The sequence below is a fragment of the Cygnus atratus genome, chromosome 1 (assembly GCF_013377495.2).
Source record: "Cygnus atratus isolate AKBS03 ecotype Queensland, Australia chromosome 1, CAtr_DNAZoo_HiC_assembly, whole genome shotgun sequence".
Lineage (NCBI taxonomy): Eukaryota > Metazoa > Chordata > Aves > Anseriformes > Anatidae > Cygnus > Cygnus atratus.
In genome coordinates this window covers 144,231,966-144,247,534 of record NC_066362.1, presented here as the reverse complement: position 1 = coordinate 144,247,534, position 15,569 = coordinate 144,231,966, and the positions used below count along the sequence as shown (strand labels likewise).

Here is a 15,569-nt window from a genome sequence, read left to right as displayed (position 1 = left end):
ATTTGGTTTTTAATAACTGGGAGGTACGTAGCTAGCTCTGGGACAAAAGTACTCCCAAGCCAGCCTTGGCTCAGTTTCAGTTTCTAAGTTATTTCTTACTTCCACGCAGCATTGATTTGGGGATTCAGCAAACACTTAAATTTGTCCTAATTTTGAAATCCGACTCAAGGATTTTAAATGTTATTTTCATTCAGGCTGCAATCCTTCTGCTTGAAGGAAACTTTTACTACGTATTTTCAACCAGTTTGAGGTTTAACCTAATAAAAATCTCCTTGAGGTGATGACCTTTGTCCTGATCCATTTCCATCACAGCTGATGGAGTTATTTGAGAGTACACACTGCTCAACCTTCCTGTTTTACCAGGCTTGGCCTCGAAAGCCAGTGTTTTGCCAGGGCTGAGCTTCTGATGTGAGTTTTGAATTGTATCACAGAAGTTAGAGAGGTGGGCAAGATCAAAACGATAAATACACCTCCAGATTGCTGGGCACCCCTGCAAAGAGAATGAGCTGGCAACACGCTAGTCACAGCAGGGCCAAATCTGCTGTCCTCATTCACAGAAGTAGGCCAAGGCATTTTAAGGGAGCTTTACTGAGCCAGTGAGGTACAGCTCAGTGTATGGATGACAGGCATTAGCTCATCAGCTGGCCAAAAAAGCTAATCTTTCTTGCTCAGTCCCCTGCTCAAAGCTGTGCCTTAACCCCCATCATGTATTTTAGCGTTTCCACTTGGAAGTCAGGAGAGCTTCCCTCCAACTTCTGAAACACTTTCAGCAGGCCTGGGCTCTGCAGTGTTTTAATTGGTTCACTTGGGAGCCACCCAGATTTGAATTCCTGATTTATGTTAATCACAGACTGAAAATTCTCTTTATGCAGGAGAAGTCCTTCTTATTCCATCCTCACTTAATGCCATAGCAGGGAAATATATATGAATGCGATTAACATTTATGTTCTTGACTTGACTTGGACGGAAAAAAAAAAATCTCAGTCCGTGTAAAATTTACCATTTCTATTTTTATTTTAAGAAGAATTAAGTAAGTCAGACTTTTGAAAAGGAACAGGCAGAGGCTATGTACCCATCACTTTTACTTTGTAGTCTCAGATGCTACGTGCATATATTTGGGAGATAAAAAATCAATAAAAACCAAAGGGTTTTAAAAAATGTACACTAACTCTCCTATTCCTAGGCTTATCACCCCCTTATATTCTGAAAAGCTGGAAGGAACAAACTTTCTCATGTAGGAGAGCAAGACTTGGGCAACTTTAGAGCATACTCCCAAAGTTCACCAGGACACTTCAGAAGAGAAGGGCTCTGCCTATGTCAGTGTGGTGTGGAGCAATAAAAGAGGACTGGCAGAAGGGAAGAGTTGGTGCTGAGGACCTAAGGACCACGTTGCACATGTTTTGTAAGCTTTACCTTGGACGAGGATCTAGTCTATGCTGTGAACTAAATGCCTGTTACCAGATGAAGCACATGAGGTGTGCTGGGCTGCATCTTCCTGTTTAGTTCCCTCCGAAACAAATGGAATTTGTGTGCTCCAAGACAGCTCATGTTGGAGCTGAAGTAGAGTAAGTGATGCTCGGGTGGCATGCTTCAAACCCACTCCTGCTCCCAGTGATAACACCAAAGCAAACAAATGCACAGAGACCAGACTGGTGCACAGCATTTACTTGTGCCTCAGGAAACTTGATGGAGCATAGAAAATGCCACCTCTGCCCAGCCCTGGCATGACTCCAACCCTCAGTGTGCAGCTGAAGCAGGCTGCCACAACTCTCCCCTCCCCAAGATTCATGCTGCTGTGCTTGCACCAGCTCTCAGTGGTGTAACTCCCCGCTCCCACCAGCTCATGCCAAAGCTGGCCTCCTTCCTGTGTGCTGCTCCTCAGACATGTGTGTGCTGTGCCTAGGCTCACCGCCCGGCAAGCACACATCACTCAGCAAGTCAATCCTTATTCTGCTCTTTCTCATGAAAACCCTTCTTCCCACTTGTGGGCAACTGCTGGCTCTTTTCCATCAAATACAGACAATGCTGACGAAAGCAGGAGTCCACCAAAAGGGGATCTGGTCTGATGTGTGTTTTTTTTAAGCTCGCAAACACAGGTCCATTATTTGGTAGCATGCATCAGGCAAAACTCATATTCTTTAAAGTCTCTTAGACCAATATGAAAGAGGTGCGGGTGAGCCTCCAGCCCCAGAAGCAGCAGTGCTGCATTGACAAGAGAGGATGACCAGCTGGGGTCACTTCCAGTGCTTTCCCTGGTGGCACTGATTCTGCCACTGACACCCCACGTAACGTGCACATCAGCTTGGCACTCTTTCCTCGCTGTTTTATGCTACCCTGCTAAGAAAAGCTATAATTGCACGGGTGACATATGGTGGAAAAATGGGTGGGAGTGGCAGAACCAGATCAGATCAAGCAAGCACTCATCCGACTGCCTTCTACAAATGGAAATGAGGAGGCCATGTCTTTTTTTGAGATCCATGGTCACTTCAGGGGAAGGCCCAAGCCAAGCTGATTTTTCCTGCAGTGGGAGGCAGAGCTATTGCAAAGTGGGGAAGGACAGCTGTTCCTGCGGCACCTCCCACCAAGCAATAGGAGAAATCCTATAATAAAGTCTGCTGAGGCCAGACTTCCCTTTCTGCTCCCTTGTGCATCCTATTTCTTCCTGCATAGTAGTGTCCATCCTGAAGACCTCTCCTGAACAAATGCACAGCCCTCTACCTTGCTTGTCCTGAAGCTGCTTGAGAGCATCACATACTCTCTTTAACTCCAGTTGGCATAAAGCAGTGCTTTTGTTATCAGTCCTTCCCAATCCTGTCTGGTTTCTTCACCAACAAGGCTGTTTCACTTCATTTAGTTCCCATGTCTCCCAGTTCTGTCAGTATTGTATTTTAGTTCTAGCTATGTCTTTAATATAACTTATGTTTATCTGCCTCTTGTGTCCCCCAGCACTGGAAAAGGACACTTGAGCTTTAAAAATTCAGACCCTATTTTTGGAAAAACTGCCCATTTTGTTGTCATTCTTTCCAACATGCCGAAGACCAATTTTCCCTTAATAGGGTCTTAGGAACCTGGAGAACCTGGACAGGGCAGATGAAGTGGAATTGCTTCATTTCTAATAACCCAGACACAGTGCAAAGTGCTCTGAGAGTCTTTCATTCAGCACTTATTTATTGTTCATAATTCACCTCCTTCTGACAGAGAAGGGCATGATAGAGCTAATTTAATATTTCCATGGTCAGATTCTATTCATATTTGAGTGAAATATCAGTAAATAAACCTGAAGCACCATTTATTAGGCCTCTGAAATTGTCACAGGTTAGGTTATCAAACACACTGTGTGCTGACAGCATAAAAATTAATTCACAATCCTGCTCACCAGACAGTGGCCAGGGAATCACTCAATCCAGGTGACCAGTGCTTTTGAAAAACCCTGTGCCCCTCCAAAAATACAGCCTGATTAGTAAGTCCAGCTGAGATAAATGAGAATCAACTGAATATGGCAATTTATACAAAACTGTTTAATGGAGCTGAGTAAAGCTGGTTGGTTGGAGTGGGGAGCAAGGAGAGTACATTTGGTTTATGGGAAACATGGAATGGATTTGTGTCAAGTTGTTCCAGGCCATGAAAGATGAAATCCTTCTCATCCCCAAAAGGGAAATGTTCCGCCACCTCAGCATTTACCAACTGATACAGAGTTAATTCCTTTTTTTTTTCTTTTCTTCACTGAGACTTATCTGTTTCAATCAGCATCAAGCAACTGGCTGCTGCCGAGACCTGGCTCTGCTGGAAGATGGCTGGAATTGCCAGGAACCTTGGCTTGGACTGGTGTTTGCAAGTCCTGCAGGCTCCCTGGCTTTCAGCAAGTTCACTAGGATTTACTGAGAGCCAGAAACCAGAAAGGTCTACATAACCGCTCTTAAAAAAAGCTAAGGAAAATAAAGAGTTCTCCAGCCACTTCTAGAATCAAGGTAGACCTGACCTCATGCTGAGTTTCAGAAATACTGGAAGAAAGATTTCCTTCCCCTTTTCCCCAGTGCATACATTGTTTTAGCTTCCTGAAAGGTAAAAATGGGAAATTATGGAAATCGCATAAAAGAAAGCTTGGTCTCACAATATTTCCAGCTGACTTTGGCAGCTTCAAGAATATTGCGTAGGCTGCTGAACTACTAGATGTACATCCAACCTGACCCTTTGAAGTGTACACATGTGAAGTTCAAAGTGAGTCAGAGTTTAATAAAGTGATTTACTTAAATTGCCTATGTTTTGAATTCTCAAGGGCCAAATGCCACATTTAATTTGACTGGAACTATTGAACTGTGATAGGCCATTCTCAAGCCTTAAACATACCAGAGTTCTCTCAAAGCTGAAAGTGAGGGCATATATAACCCAATAACTACTACATCAACATCTCTTACTTAGTCACTCATTGTAAAATAAAAGGAGTTTGCAGGGAAGATAATGAAAGCAAAGGATATATAAGAAAGATAAGAAATAGGAAAGCTAGTCAACTAGGTGTTTTAGCTGAACTCATGAGTTTGGGCTATGATTTATTGTACTCTATGTGTCATCCATTGGACTGTCATAGCCCATCCACAGTTAGTAGTATTTACCAAATCAAGTCATGCAAAGAACTGGCAGCGAAGGATCACTCACTGTAATACAGTACATCAATCAAAAGGGTTATTTTCATGGACTTGGTCTCTAATCAAGCAGCAAATCATTCTCCAGTTTTGCTATTGAGGACCATTACTTTTAGGAAGTGCTTAATCTGAAAAAAATGCATCTATTTGAAGCTACAGGGTGTCTGGTAAGATATACTGAAGACAGAGGAAATGAATTATGTACCACACGATTTGCCCTCCCTGTAGCATTTTATGAGTAGCTTATTTGTGGAGAGAAAGGTAAGTTGCTGGCAATACAGGAGAGTTTTATCTTTCTATTTGTCTAGTTTGTTGAGTTATTACAAAGGTCACTCTTGCACTTCAATTATCTTGACTGCCACTTTTGATGGGGGAATTTTCAAATTATATTCAAGGTGCCTCAAATATTTGCAAAAGACTCCAGGGTACATGTGCCTTTTTAATCTAAGTGCCTAGATAAAACTACTGTTATGTCCACGTGTTAGAGCATTTCCCCATCAGAGACAGGGTAAAAGCCTATAAAGCCTCATATGGCACCACTCAAATGTGGTTGTCGTCCTGCAGGACAAAAAGTGAAGCATCCCTACCAGCTCATGCTGTACGACCTGAATGTGCATCTGCATACCCCTGGCCTGCCAACAGTCACTTGGGAAATCCCAACCCAAGGGACAGAATACGTGTGCAATATAGAGAAATGAGCAAAAATCACAGAATCACAGAATCATCTAGGTTGGAAGAGACCTACAAGAGTACCTAGTCCAACCTCTGACCTAACACTAACAAGTCCTCCACTAAACCATATCATTAAGCTCTAAATCTAAATGTCTTTTAAAGACCTCCAGGGATGGTGACTCAAAATATCAAGGTTGACTTTGAGTTACCCCCAAAACACACTTATCACCTTATCACGTAACACAATTAGCATCTTGCAGAGCTAATAGTCCACATAGGTATGTCGTGCAGATTGCTGCATAAGCTGGTGGGATACAGGAGCCCACATCAGCTTTCGTGAATCAGCTGTGTGATGCACAGGACTTGCACCACCTGAAGAATGACTGCTCCTGTCTGCTGTGAGTTTTGCTTTCAAAACTTTTTTTTTCAAAACTTTCAAAACTTTTTTTTTTTTAATTTTTGCTTTTTGTTTCTTTTGTTTCTTTTCCCAGCAGTCAAATAGGCAAACTTGCCCCCACATAGATAGCAGAGCTGTAGGTCAGCTTCCTGGTGCGCTCCATGGTAGGAAAACAGGATGGAGCTTGGATGCAACAGACCTGACAAAGCCTTGTGCTGTAACTCCTGAATTCCTGTTTTCAACTGCAGGCTGCTGTTCGTCCTAACACCTTGCTCCAGGAGTGATCCCTCTGAAATTCATGGGCTCACTGCAAAAGTGAACTATCATTTTTCAAGCAAGGAAACAGCAAGACAAAAACAAGCACGCAATGGGTGAAAGCAATGCAGTCTCTTCTTGTACAGATCTTCTTTCTCATCCCTTCAGATTTCTTCCAAGATTTTAGGGGAAATGTTTTCCCATAAAGTGTTCCCAACTGCTTTCACAAAGGACAAAATTTAGTCGCTGTTTAATGAATTCCATTAGTAACCACTCTTTGTTATACATAATGCACAGGCGATACAGAATTACTTTGTAATGGGCATTCAAAATGTGATCTAGATAATGAAACACGTCAGATGAATGTGTCTTGATGCATACCTTCTGCTGCCAGCCACTTGCTCTGTCTACTGGTGCCTGCTGATTCCTAACAGTATGAGGAAATGCCTTTACTAAGTCACCGTCAGCTGAGCACATACATACTGAAACACCTGGAGGAAACCAGGTTTTGGATACAGCTCCAATTACAGATAATCAACAAAGTGTACTTCCCTTTCTCACATATTTGTTTCAATTAAGGCTTATTGAATCATCTTTGCAGCCCTAGACAGAGCTCAAGCAATCATCAGTGCTGCTCAGGAGGTAATTCAGGATGCCGCCTGGAATATTTGTCCTTTTTAATCATCTGCCACGCACTGCTCTTTTAGGATGTTGTCACTCAGAGGCTGAGGAACAAAAAGGAATATTAGAGTGAAAGGGTGTCTGTCTGAATGTGGCAATTCCCTGCATGAAAATGAGTTCCATTAACAGGAAAGCCCAACCTATCTCCAGGCAATATTTCAAGTCCTTGTCTGTCTGTAACCTCAGAGGAATTTAATTCCTTTATATTATTTAAATTACACACTAGAGGGAGAAATTATGAGGTACTGGTCATTTAAAACGCTTTCTTTTAAATATATAATTAAAAGAGCCAGCAACTCTTCTAACTGCAATTTCATCATGGCAGTCTAACAAAATTCTGAATTTATTGGCATTCCTAAAGTGTCATTTTGTCCCACAGACTTTGGCAAGCAAGCCAAGGCTCAAACAATTGCACTCGCAGTGTCATTCACTAATATCCAAGCAAGCAATAGCAGTAAGTGGAATGACAGCAGACCAAAAAAGGGAAAGGAGCCCTGGAAGAAGATATACAGTGCTCATACACTCCTTAGTTCAAAAACTGAACTACATTCAATGGCTTCACGCCTCCTAAAGGAGCTGTGTTCAGGACACAGTTACTGCCTGCTATAGAAGCCCTGGAGAGTGAAATTTTGGGCCAGGCTTTTATCTCAGTTACCTGACTGTAAGTCCAAAGCAGCTTGCTGATCTCAGAGGTGTTATTCCACTTTGCAAGTTAGAAGCAGTTCTGCCTGAGCAATGCACACTTGTAAAAAATTCATTTCTGAATGCAGCACTGGTTCAAATAGGCTAACTGAAAATCAGCTGTACTGCTAGAAACCATCACAAATAAGTGGGACCTGTAGCTGATAACATACATGCCCAGAAATTACATATTCGTTGCAATAATACTTTTTTTTTTTTTTTTCCCCTACGGGAATTGCCTGTATCTCTTATTCTCCAGTTCTACACAAAATTCCACCTCTGAAATCCACGGCAGATCCACCACTGCGTAAACCATATACCACTATAAAACTAGAAAAACATTAATGCTAAAATTAAAAGATTTCTTTCTCCTGAAAAAAGCAGGGACAAAATGTGTCCTCAAATGTTATGAAACACCTGTGCGAGAACTTGATGCAAAAGGACTTTAAAAAGACAAAACTCCACCACAATCAAGAAAGTAATATCTTTTGCTTTGTCCACTAGTACTTATACAAAATATATGTTCTTCACTAAAAGTGAGGCTGTGCAGGATTTCCAGCAAGTATTTGCATCATTTTAGGATTAAATACGTAGTTTAATTTTATTTGGGACATTCTTAAGCATGTTTAGAAGGGAATCAGGCATCACTTGCAGAATGAAAAGAGCCAGAGTTAGGTATCTCCAGAGTAGAACATGTATTTGAGGAGCAAATAACCAAAGTTCAAATCTATTCTGTCTCTGGATAGCCAGGTAGCAAACTGAGGACTGATGCTATTTATTTATTTGCTTATTTATTGGAACGGTTCCACCTTCTATAAAGCACGTGCTCACTGGAGCAGGAATCCATGAAGCTCTCTTCCCATCTCTGCCACAGGCAGGATGAAGACTTACTCTTTTTCTGCTCTAGTGAGTATATTTAGCACTTCCTAACGAAACACCTTCAGGGCTAATGGCTGAAAGCAGCCATGCCACTGCTTAAGGAACAGCCCTGCAAGAGATGGGAGCTGCAGGGGTAAGCATCTGCCTTGCATCAGGCAGGATGGGGACATGGGCCTGCTCCTTTTCCCTGTCACAGGCTGCTCTGCTGGTGCTTGAGTCCCCTTAAGCATCCAATCTCAGGAAGAAAAATCCAAACATGAACCATCCCCAGTATTTCTAAACTGTTTTCTTCACTTTTTAGCCTGGTTTTCTACGGATTGTGTGCTGCTACAGTGTGCCTAACTGCCCTAGTGACTTTTAGCCTGCTGGGCACTTTCAGCCAGATGTGACAGCAGGCATTGAACTCAAAGTAATGGTGATGATCATGCAGAGGGGATGGTGGTGAAACCACAGCACTGAGGCAAGATGGGAAGAAGAATGTAGAGAGAGTGAGACCCTTTTGAGTTCTTGGACTCATGAAGAGCTCCAGCCCAACCGTGTGTTGCTAAACAACAGGGCATCCTCGTGGGAGCACAACTCTGGCTGAGGAGTGGATTCTCTGGTGCCTACTAAGGGGCGAATGTACATTGCAGCTGTGGCATAATCCAGTTAAAAGTCAATCAACCAAGAGACATGAATTCTTTGGAAAGCAGGCATCATTAGTTTTGCTGCTCATGGAGCTATTTGCTTATTAGCTGAGACAGCATCTCTATCCGGAACATGCTGCTGGAAGAAATAATCCACAATGGAAAAGAGGATGAGGGCACCCAGGTTTAATAGCAAAGAACAACCTGAGAAGCAAATACAGTGAGCAGAAGACAAGAAATTTAGCCTGTCTTTTCCACAATTAAAAGTGAAACAAGAGTAGTGCAAACAGTTGACTTCACAAAGCTGAAAACTGAACTCACCTCATTTACTCTATCAGTAAAAGTATATGTAAGGCCTCTGCACCTCCCATTTCAAGTTAAAAATGTATTTTGCTCATTCTGAAGGAATCAAAATGAAATCTGATTTCTGAAACAAGCACTACTTCAAGCTTAATTACATTTCTAAATGTTTGTTTCAGATTTTTATCTGCCAATGCTCTGTAATACAATGTTAAAGGTCTCATTAGTATTTTTGAAATAAAAATAAAACCTTTTCTGTTTTTCTTCTAATACTGTTGCACAGGCAATTTATTTGTATATTGTATGACTTACGTGAAGTGAACTGCATTTAGTTGCTCACTAAGATGTTAGTGTCATGTTTTATGCTTAAAACATTTTTCTACCCAAGGGGAGTCTGTACTTCACCAGCTCATTTTCTCCAACCATTGTCTGCTCTAAGGTTCACAGACAGAACATGCTCTTATTTATGTCTGCTAATGAAGTTGACTCCGATCCTTTATACTTTCAAACTCCTCAGCAGAAACAAAGACCTTTGAAAATTTGCAAGGAATGGGGATCCGATCCTTTCAGAGTAAAATTAGGTGAAGCACTCTCTGCACAAGCATCCATCCAAGTCTGTATTTTAATGAGGTTAAAGCTGCCCTCACAACAAATGGGGGAGCTTACTTCAAATGTTAGATAAAGATACTGGCCTGACTGTGAGAAACACGGAGGATCCGTCTCCAGAAATGAATCACAACTGCATTGAAGTCTGAAAGCATCAACAAATGTTCCAAGGGAGCCCAAATATTCACAGCAGTATTTCCTGTGTAGGTAATACAAAATTCCTTGGTAATTTTGTTACTCCCTGCAATCATAAACAAGCCTCTTTCCCCAGCTTTGTTCTCTAACAGCACAGTGAAAGCTCATGATAAAGCAATGTTGTTTTCCCTGGAGCATAATGTACGCCTAACACTCTCTACTTCTCCAGCTCTCCAAGGTTTCTAATTTATAAATTACAGAGGTTTAGCCTGAGAACCTCAGCTATACTGTGTTGAGGGAAATTTCCCTTCCTCTTGGCAAAATATGACTTGTGCATACACACGCGTGTAACTCAAGCTAAACTCCTCATACTTCAGGAATTTGCAATCTGCATAATCAAGCTGTGCTTTGAGCTGGGACAGAGAAGGTAGTGCACAAGCCCATCACTGCCTTAGACTGTAGATTGGTTTTAGTTTAGTTTTCACATTGCTAAACCTAAACCCCCTGAAAATGAAATAATAATAAAAAAATAATAAAAATAAAACAGTGCCAAAATGGCAAAAATGTTTCAGGTGAAAAAAAGGGGGAAGGAAATTAAAAAAAAAAAAAAGTCCCCTTCTTCTTGCCAACACTACAAATGTACGGATGCCAGGAGAGTGGGGCTGGTTGAGCTGATTAGGCTGGAGCAGCTGGGAGGGAAGGTCTCGCATTCTTCTAGTTATGAATGGGTGAGTCCCAAGGACTGTGCTGGGCCCTACTTGGATAGAGCACCAAGAGGGTAAATGTTTATTTAAGTCTATGTCAAACACTTAGAATTTTTTCAGTATACAAAGCCGAGCTAGAATGTCATGAGTAAGTGAATACTGGGACGTTATGGTATTTCCTCCTCTGCTGAAAAGGCATTTCATTTTAGAAATACGTTTTTGGTTCTGATTAAGTTTGGGCACAAATTCAGGTGAGTTCTTTATTTACGCATATGAATATTTCCACTCCCTGAACTTAACTCCTGGACCTTTAGAAAAAAAATAATACAATCCCCCCAAACTGGGATCGCCACAAATTGGGATTGGTGCTGCAAGACTGGGAAAGTCTGCCTTTTAGCAGGCTGCTCATATGCCTGTTGGGCAGTCCCTGCTTCTTGAAGCTGAAGAGGCTCTTGAGGAAAGTTCACCTGGCCAGCGAGACATGCTGGGCTACGGGGTGCAGTCTGAGAGGCTGCAGGAATGTCAGAAAAGGGCTGGGATGAAACTATGAGCTCTGGAGGCTGGAGAGGAGCCAGCAAGTACATAGGGTTGCTGTTTGTCCCCACTTTCTCTGCCCACTAATCCAGTAAGGACTGTAGATCATTAATGCACATCAGCATTCTAATTCGGCAAGTGCCTTGTCTTCTCCTGTGTACCAATACACTGGTATTGCATCAGGTTTCTTGTCCTCCACCATACATACCTTGCTCAAATGTTTTTCGCTACCAAGAAAAATTCTTTGGAGCCAAAAGACCCACACCCAGACCTCCTCCCGCTTTCACTTCAATTGCCTGAATGATGATCTTTCAATAATTTGGAAGTCATAAATATTTTTTTCAAATTTTATTGCTGATAGAGTAAAAAGGCTTACTATTACAGGACTCCTTCATAAATTAAGATAATATCAACTCTGGGGTGATCTTTTGAAGACAGAAGAAACACTCTGCCTTTCATCAAGCAGCATCTTTCATTAAAACTACAAATCTGCATAACCATTTCTCAGCCAAACAGATAAAACTTTTCCCTGGTTCATATCCTGCCAGTTAAGGCTTCATGCAGGAACAGTTGTCTGAGTAATGCATGTATCAGATAAAATATTTAGAAGTCCTACCACAACTGTGTCTGTCAAGAGCGTACACCCACTGCAAACCCAAGCAGCTTCAGGAAGGAGTTCGCCTTCCTGTCTGCCACAGGGCCAAGATTAAGAAACGAAGGATCAAAACTCTATCCCAGAAAGGAAGAAAACAACAAAAATTTGTTTGGACAAATGCTCCGATTCCTCTTGAAATAGTGTACACTACAGACCATCGGATTTGGGAACTGTAGCTTACTCTTTGGATGCTCTGAGCAGGTAGCAGTGCCACAGGATTAGCAACAGCCCTCATGCATTGACAGGTCCACGTGCTTCAGGACTTGTCCCTCATACTGCAGCAGACAGAAACCAACATTGTCACCAATGTTTCACTACTGGTATATTTGTGCTCTTGGCTGTACATCCTTCAAGGTACAGATGTCTGTAATTCACCTATGAAGTACCTGCTACTTGCCACTGACGAAAACAGGGGAAAGGACACATAATGCATCATGCTCTGAGGTCCTCTGAAAGGTGTCAGTAGAAGCACAAGTTCATCCATGTGTAACAGTAACGCAGTAGTGTGTGATGTTCATGTTTGCTGATCAAGTGAAAATAATCAGCAAGGGCATTCATTTTCATGGCTCACAAATCCAAACCCAATACATTTGTGGCCAGCCCAATGCCAAAACCAAACAAACAAAGAGCTGCTTAAGTGCAAAACTCACCCACCTTACTGACTGTCTGGGTGCAGCTAAGGTGACCTAATGTCACCTGGATGCAGACAGGCAGTCACCTTCCTTCTCCTCTGCTCTACCTCTTCTTTGACCTTGGCTCCCTCTGTACCCCTCTTAGTGCTGAACTGATACAAGCCAGTGGACAACTATTTGCCTTGCTTTGCTTGAGTTTTCCATACCATTGTGCTGGCTCATCTGTGTCATGTAAGTGCTCCCCGAAACTGGGGGGCAAAGTCAACCTGGCATGGCCAAAGGCTCTGCTGGATGATGGTCTCTCAGCGATTGTGCTTCATGCCAGTGGTGCTACCAAACCCTGTGACCTGCCTCGGCTCCCCATCACTAGAAGATGCTGAACAAGAAGTGCTCAGAGGTGATTCAGAAGAACGGTGACATGCCGGAAGACGAACACCAAATTCAGTGCCTTGCTCCCATGGGGAAAACTGCCTGAATGGACAACATGCCTGAGCAGATGGCTATATGCTACAGGGCAAACAATGAGCATTCAGTGTGATAAAAAATGAGTCCAGGAGTGGCGAGTAAAGGTCAGTCAACTAAAACATAGGATAAAATACCAGGGTCTTGGTCCAAAAACAAAACCAGAAGTAGATAACCACAAAAAAGAGTACGACTATGAGCAGTCTGGGCATCATTGCCTCCTACTCATCCTCCCTGACGGGTCCCTTTTGTTTATCACGCAGGACAGAGGCTGATTGTCTTCACCACCCAAACCACTCACAGGCTATTTTTGATTCTGTTTGAAGCTGGAATGGTAATGCTGATCTCCCAGTGTACTCACAGTGATGGTGATGAAACACTCCAGCACAAATTAAGAGTAGGGGGGAAAAAAAGATGAAACAATGGGTGTTTGAAAAAGGTTCTTTTCTCAGTCTACAGAAACAAGAGGAGAGCGATGTGCCATCTGTGTCGGCTCAGAGTGCACTCGCTGTGTATGACCTCTCAATGATATTAAATGGATGTGATATTTTCAGTTTACGCATTTCCTTTTTTTTTTTGGTGATGGCTCAGAAGATCCCCTGCAGTCTGATGAAAGTTATTTTGCTGCAGTACAATTTAATGGCAATCCAGTGAGCTTTCCATGAGCCACAGCAAGATCAACACAAGCAATAACACTGCCATTTGCCAATCAGAATAATTTTCTATATGCCCTTGGTAAGTCCACAGTAAGTTCATCAATGTATTCAAAGATACACTTAGAGACAATAATGCCATATCCCAAGCTTTGTATGCACAAGTACCAGTCACTTTTACAGTACTACCATCTGTTTTTCCACATACAGGCATTACAATTTCCAGAAGCCCACTAAAATGCTAAGCCATTAAACTTCCTTGTAGCTCTAGACCATCTGCTTCTTCATCCCAAAGGTTTCCCTCCCCACCTTTTACATTTTTTTCCCTAACTGAGGATGAGAATAGAAAAAAAAAATCCTCCTGAGTAAGGGCCACGCATCTTTCAACACATACAGGTTCATGGGTACAGTTACAACAGTCTATGAAAGTCATGTTGGAAAAACTGTCATTAAATTCCGCATTTTCACAACTACACATAAGGGTAATGTGACATGTGATGCTTCTGGGAACACACGCAAAGGCTCAAAACTGCATTATAGTGGATTCCCAGGGATTTTATCGACAAAGACTTTTTCTCTTATTCACTTCTTTAGCAACTATCTATCTTAAAGGAGAGTACAAAAATGTGTAGACCCCATGGCATCTAGAGAGAAACCAGATCTTTGTTTGTATACTTACTAATACAATTTAGATCCCTGGTGATAAATATCTTATGGATTATCCCTTTTTATGCCTGAGTTCACTGCACTTTCCCACTGAGAAAATGTTCTGTCAATCAACCTAGGTCCTGCTTCCTCTTTGTCTTATGCCAATTTTCTTCCACAGTGCCAAATCCAGAACTAACGGCTTACAGCAGGGAGAACAGATGGGCACACAACTGCCCTGAGCTATGGAGATGCTGCAAACTATTTTTAACATTTTTTTAAAATATATACGAATGGTTTATAAAGAAGGTTTCATGTAAATGGAGAAACAGTCGCATCAGCATCTTCCAGCCATATAATCTATGCTTGTAATGAAGATGGTAACTTCAGAGACAGCTCAGTTTAACTTCTACTTAAATATAACAGCAGAGCTGGTTGTCAGTGCCCTGCTGAGCCCCAAGCAGTGCTGCTTGTAAAAGTACTCACTGGACCTTGCAACACAGGAGCCCAGCACTGCCATCACCTCCTTCCAGTCTTATCTGTCCCCATGGGTTTGGGGATTTCTGAGTCTCGTGAGTCTCTGAGTTAAATACTAAGCTCTAGCTGGAGGGGGCAGAAACCCCAAGGAGACATGTGTAGCCAAAGTCTCACCTACAAGCTGGTTTTGCTCCTGTGCACATCAGCCTGGAAGCAGCTTACCTAAATGTTGCCTCTGTGCATTTACCAGTATAGTTTTCATGGTATGAATGCTGTATGCATGAGTAGCTATGAAATGCATTTTTATTTTCAGTACTTGTTTTTTAACACTATCTTAGCCTCTTGAAGCAGTTTCCCCACACACAAACTGTGCAAATGACATATTTAGATTTCAAGACCCTGAAAATAAGAATCATTTGCTACCAACACAGATCAAACAGTTGGGAAAGGAAGAAAGAGAAATAAAAAACATATGAAATACATTAACGAGCACAGAAAGCAAACAAGCAATGGCATAAATGACATAGCAAGAAAAGTTCTCACTACTCTTTGAGAAGTAAGATTTTCTGCGTACCAAGGAATTACCTCACATGAAGATATTGATATAAAATACTGTCTGTGTAAAACAGACTTAAGAACATGGTGCCTCTGTGTCTGGATAGTCAATGCATTAGAGATCGGTGCAACCTCATAAAATTTGAAAGCTTTGCCCAATGCTTTCTGTTAAATTTCTCATCAGTATTGCATGGAGATAATTAAAACTAGTGAGGATTCTTACATATGCTTATTGGATTCTATGTTCCCAATAAGGTTTTTCTTAAGATTATATTGCCAGGTCCTTTCTTTCTTGTGCCAGAGATACATCAACTCCTTTAAAAAAGATAGGCTGAAAAAGGCAATGCCATCCCCCCGACAGGTCATTTAACACATCCTTT

General features: G+C 41.9%; 1 protein-coding gene across 1 annotated transcript in view; it reads right to left on the bottom strand.

Moving 5' to 3' along the window:
• The window catches only part of SH3RF3 (SH3 domain containing ring finger 3), a 240,043-nt gene that overhangs the window by 115,528 nt on the left and 108,946 nt on the right, over positions 1-15,569 (bottom strand). The window lies entirely within an intron of this gene.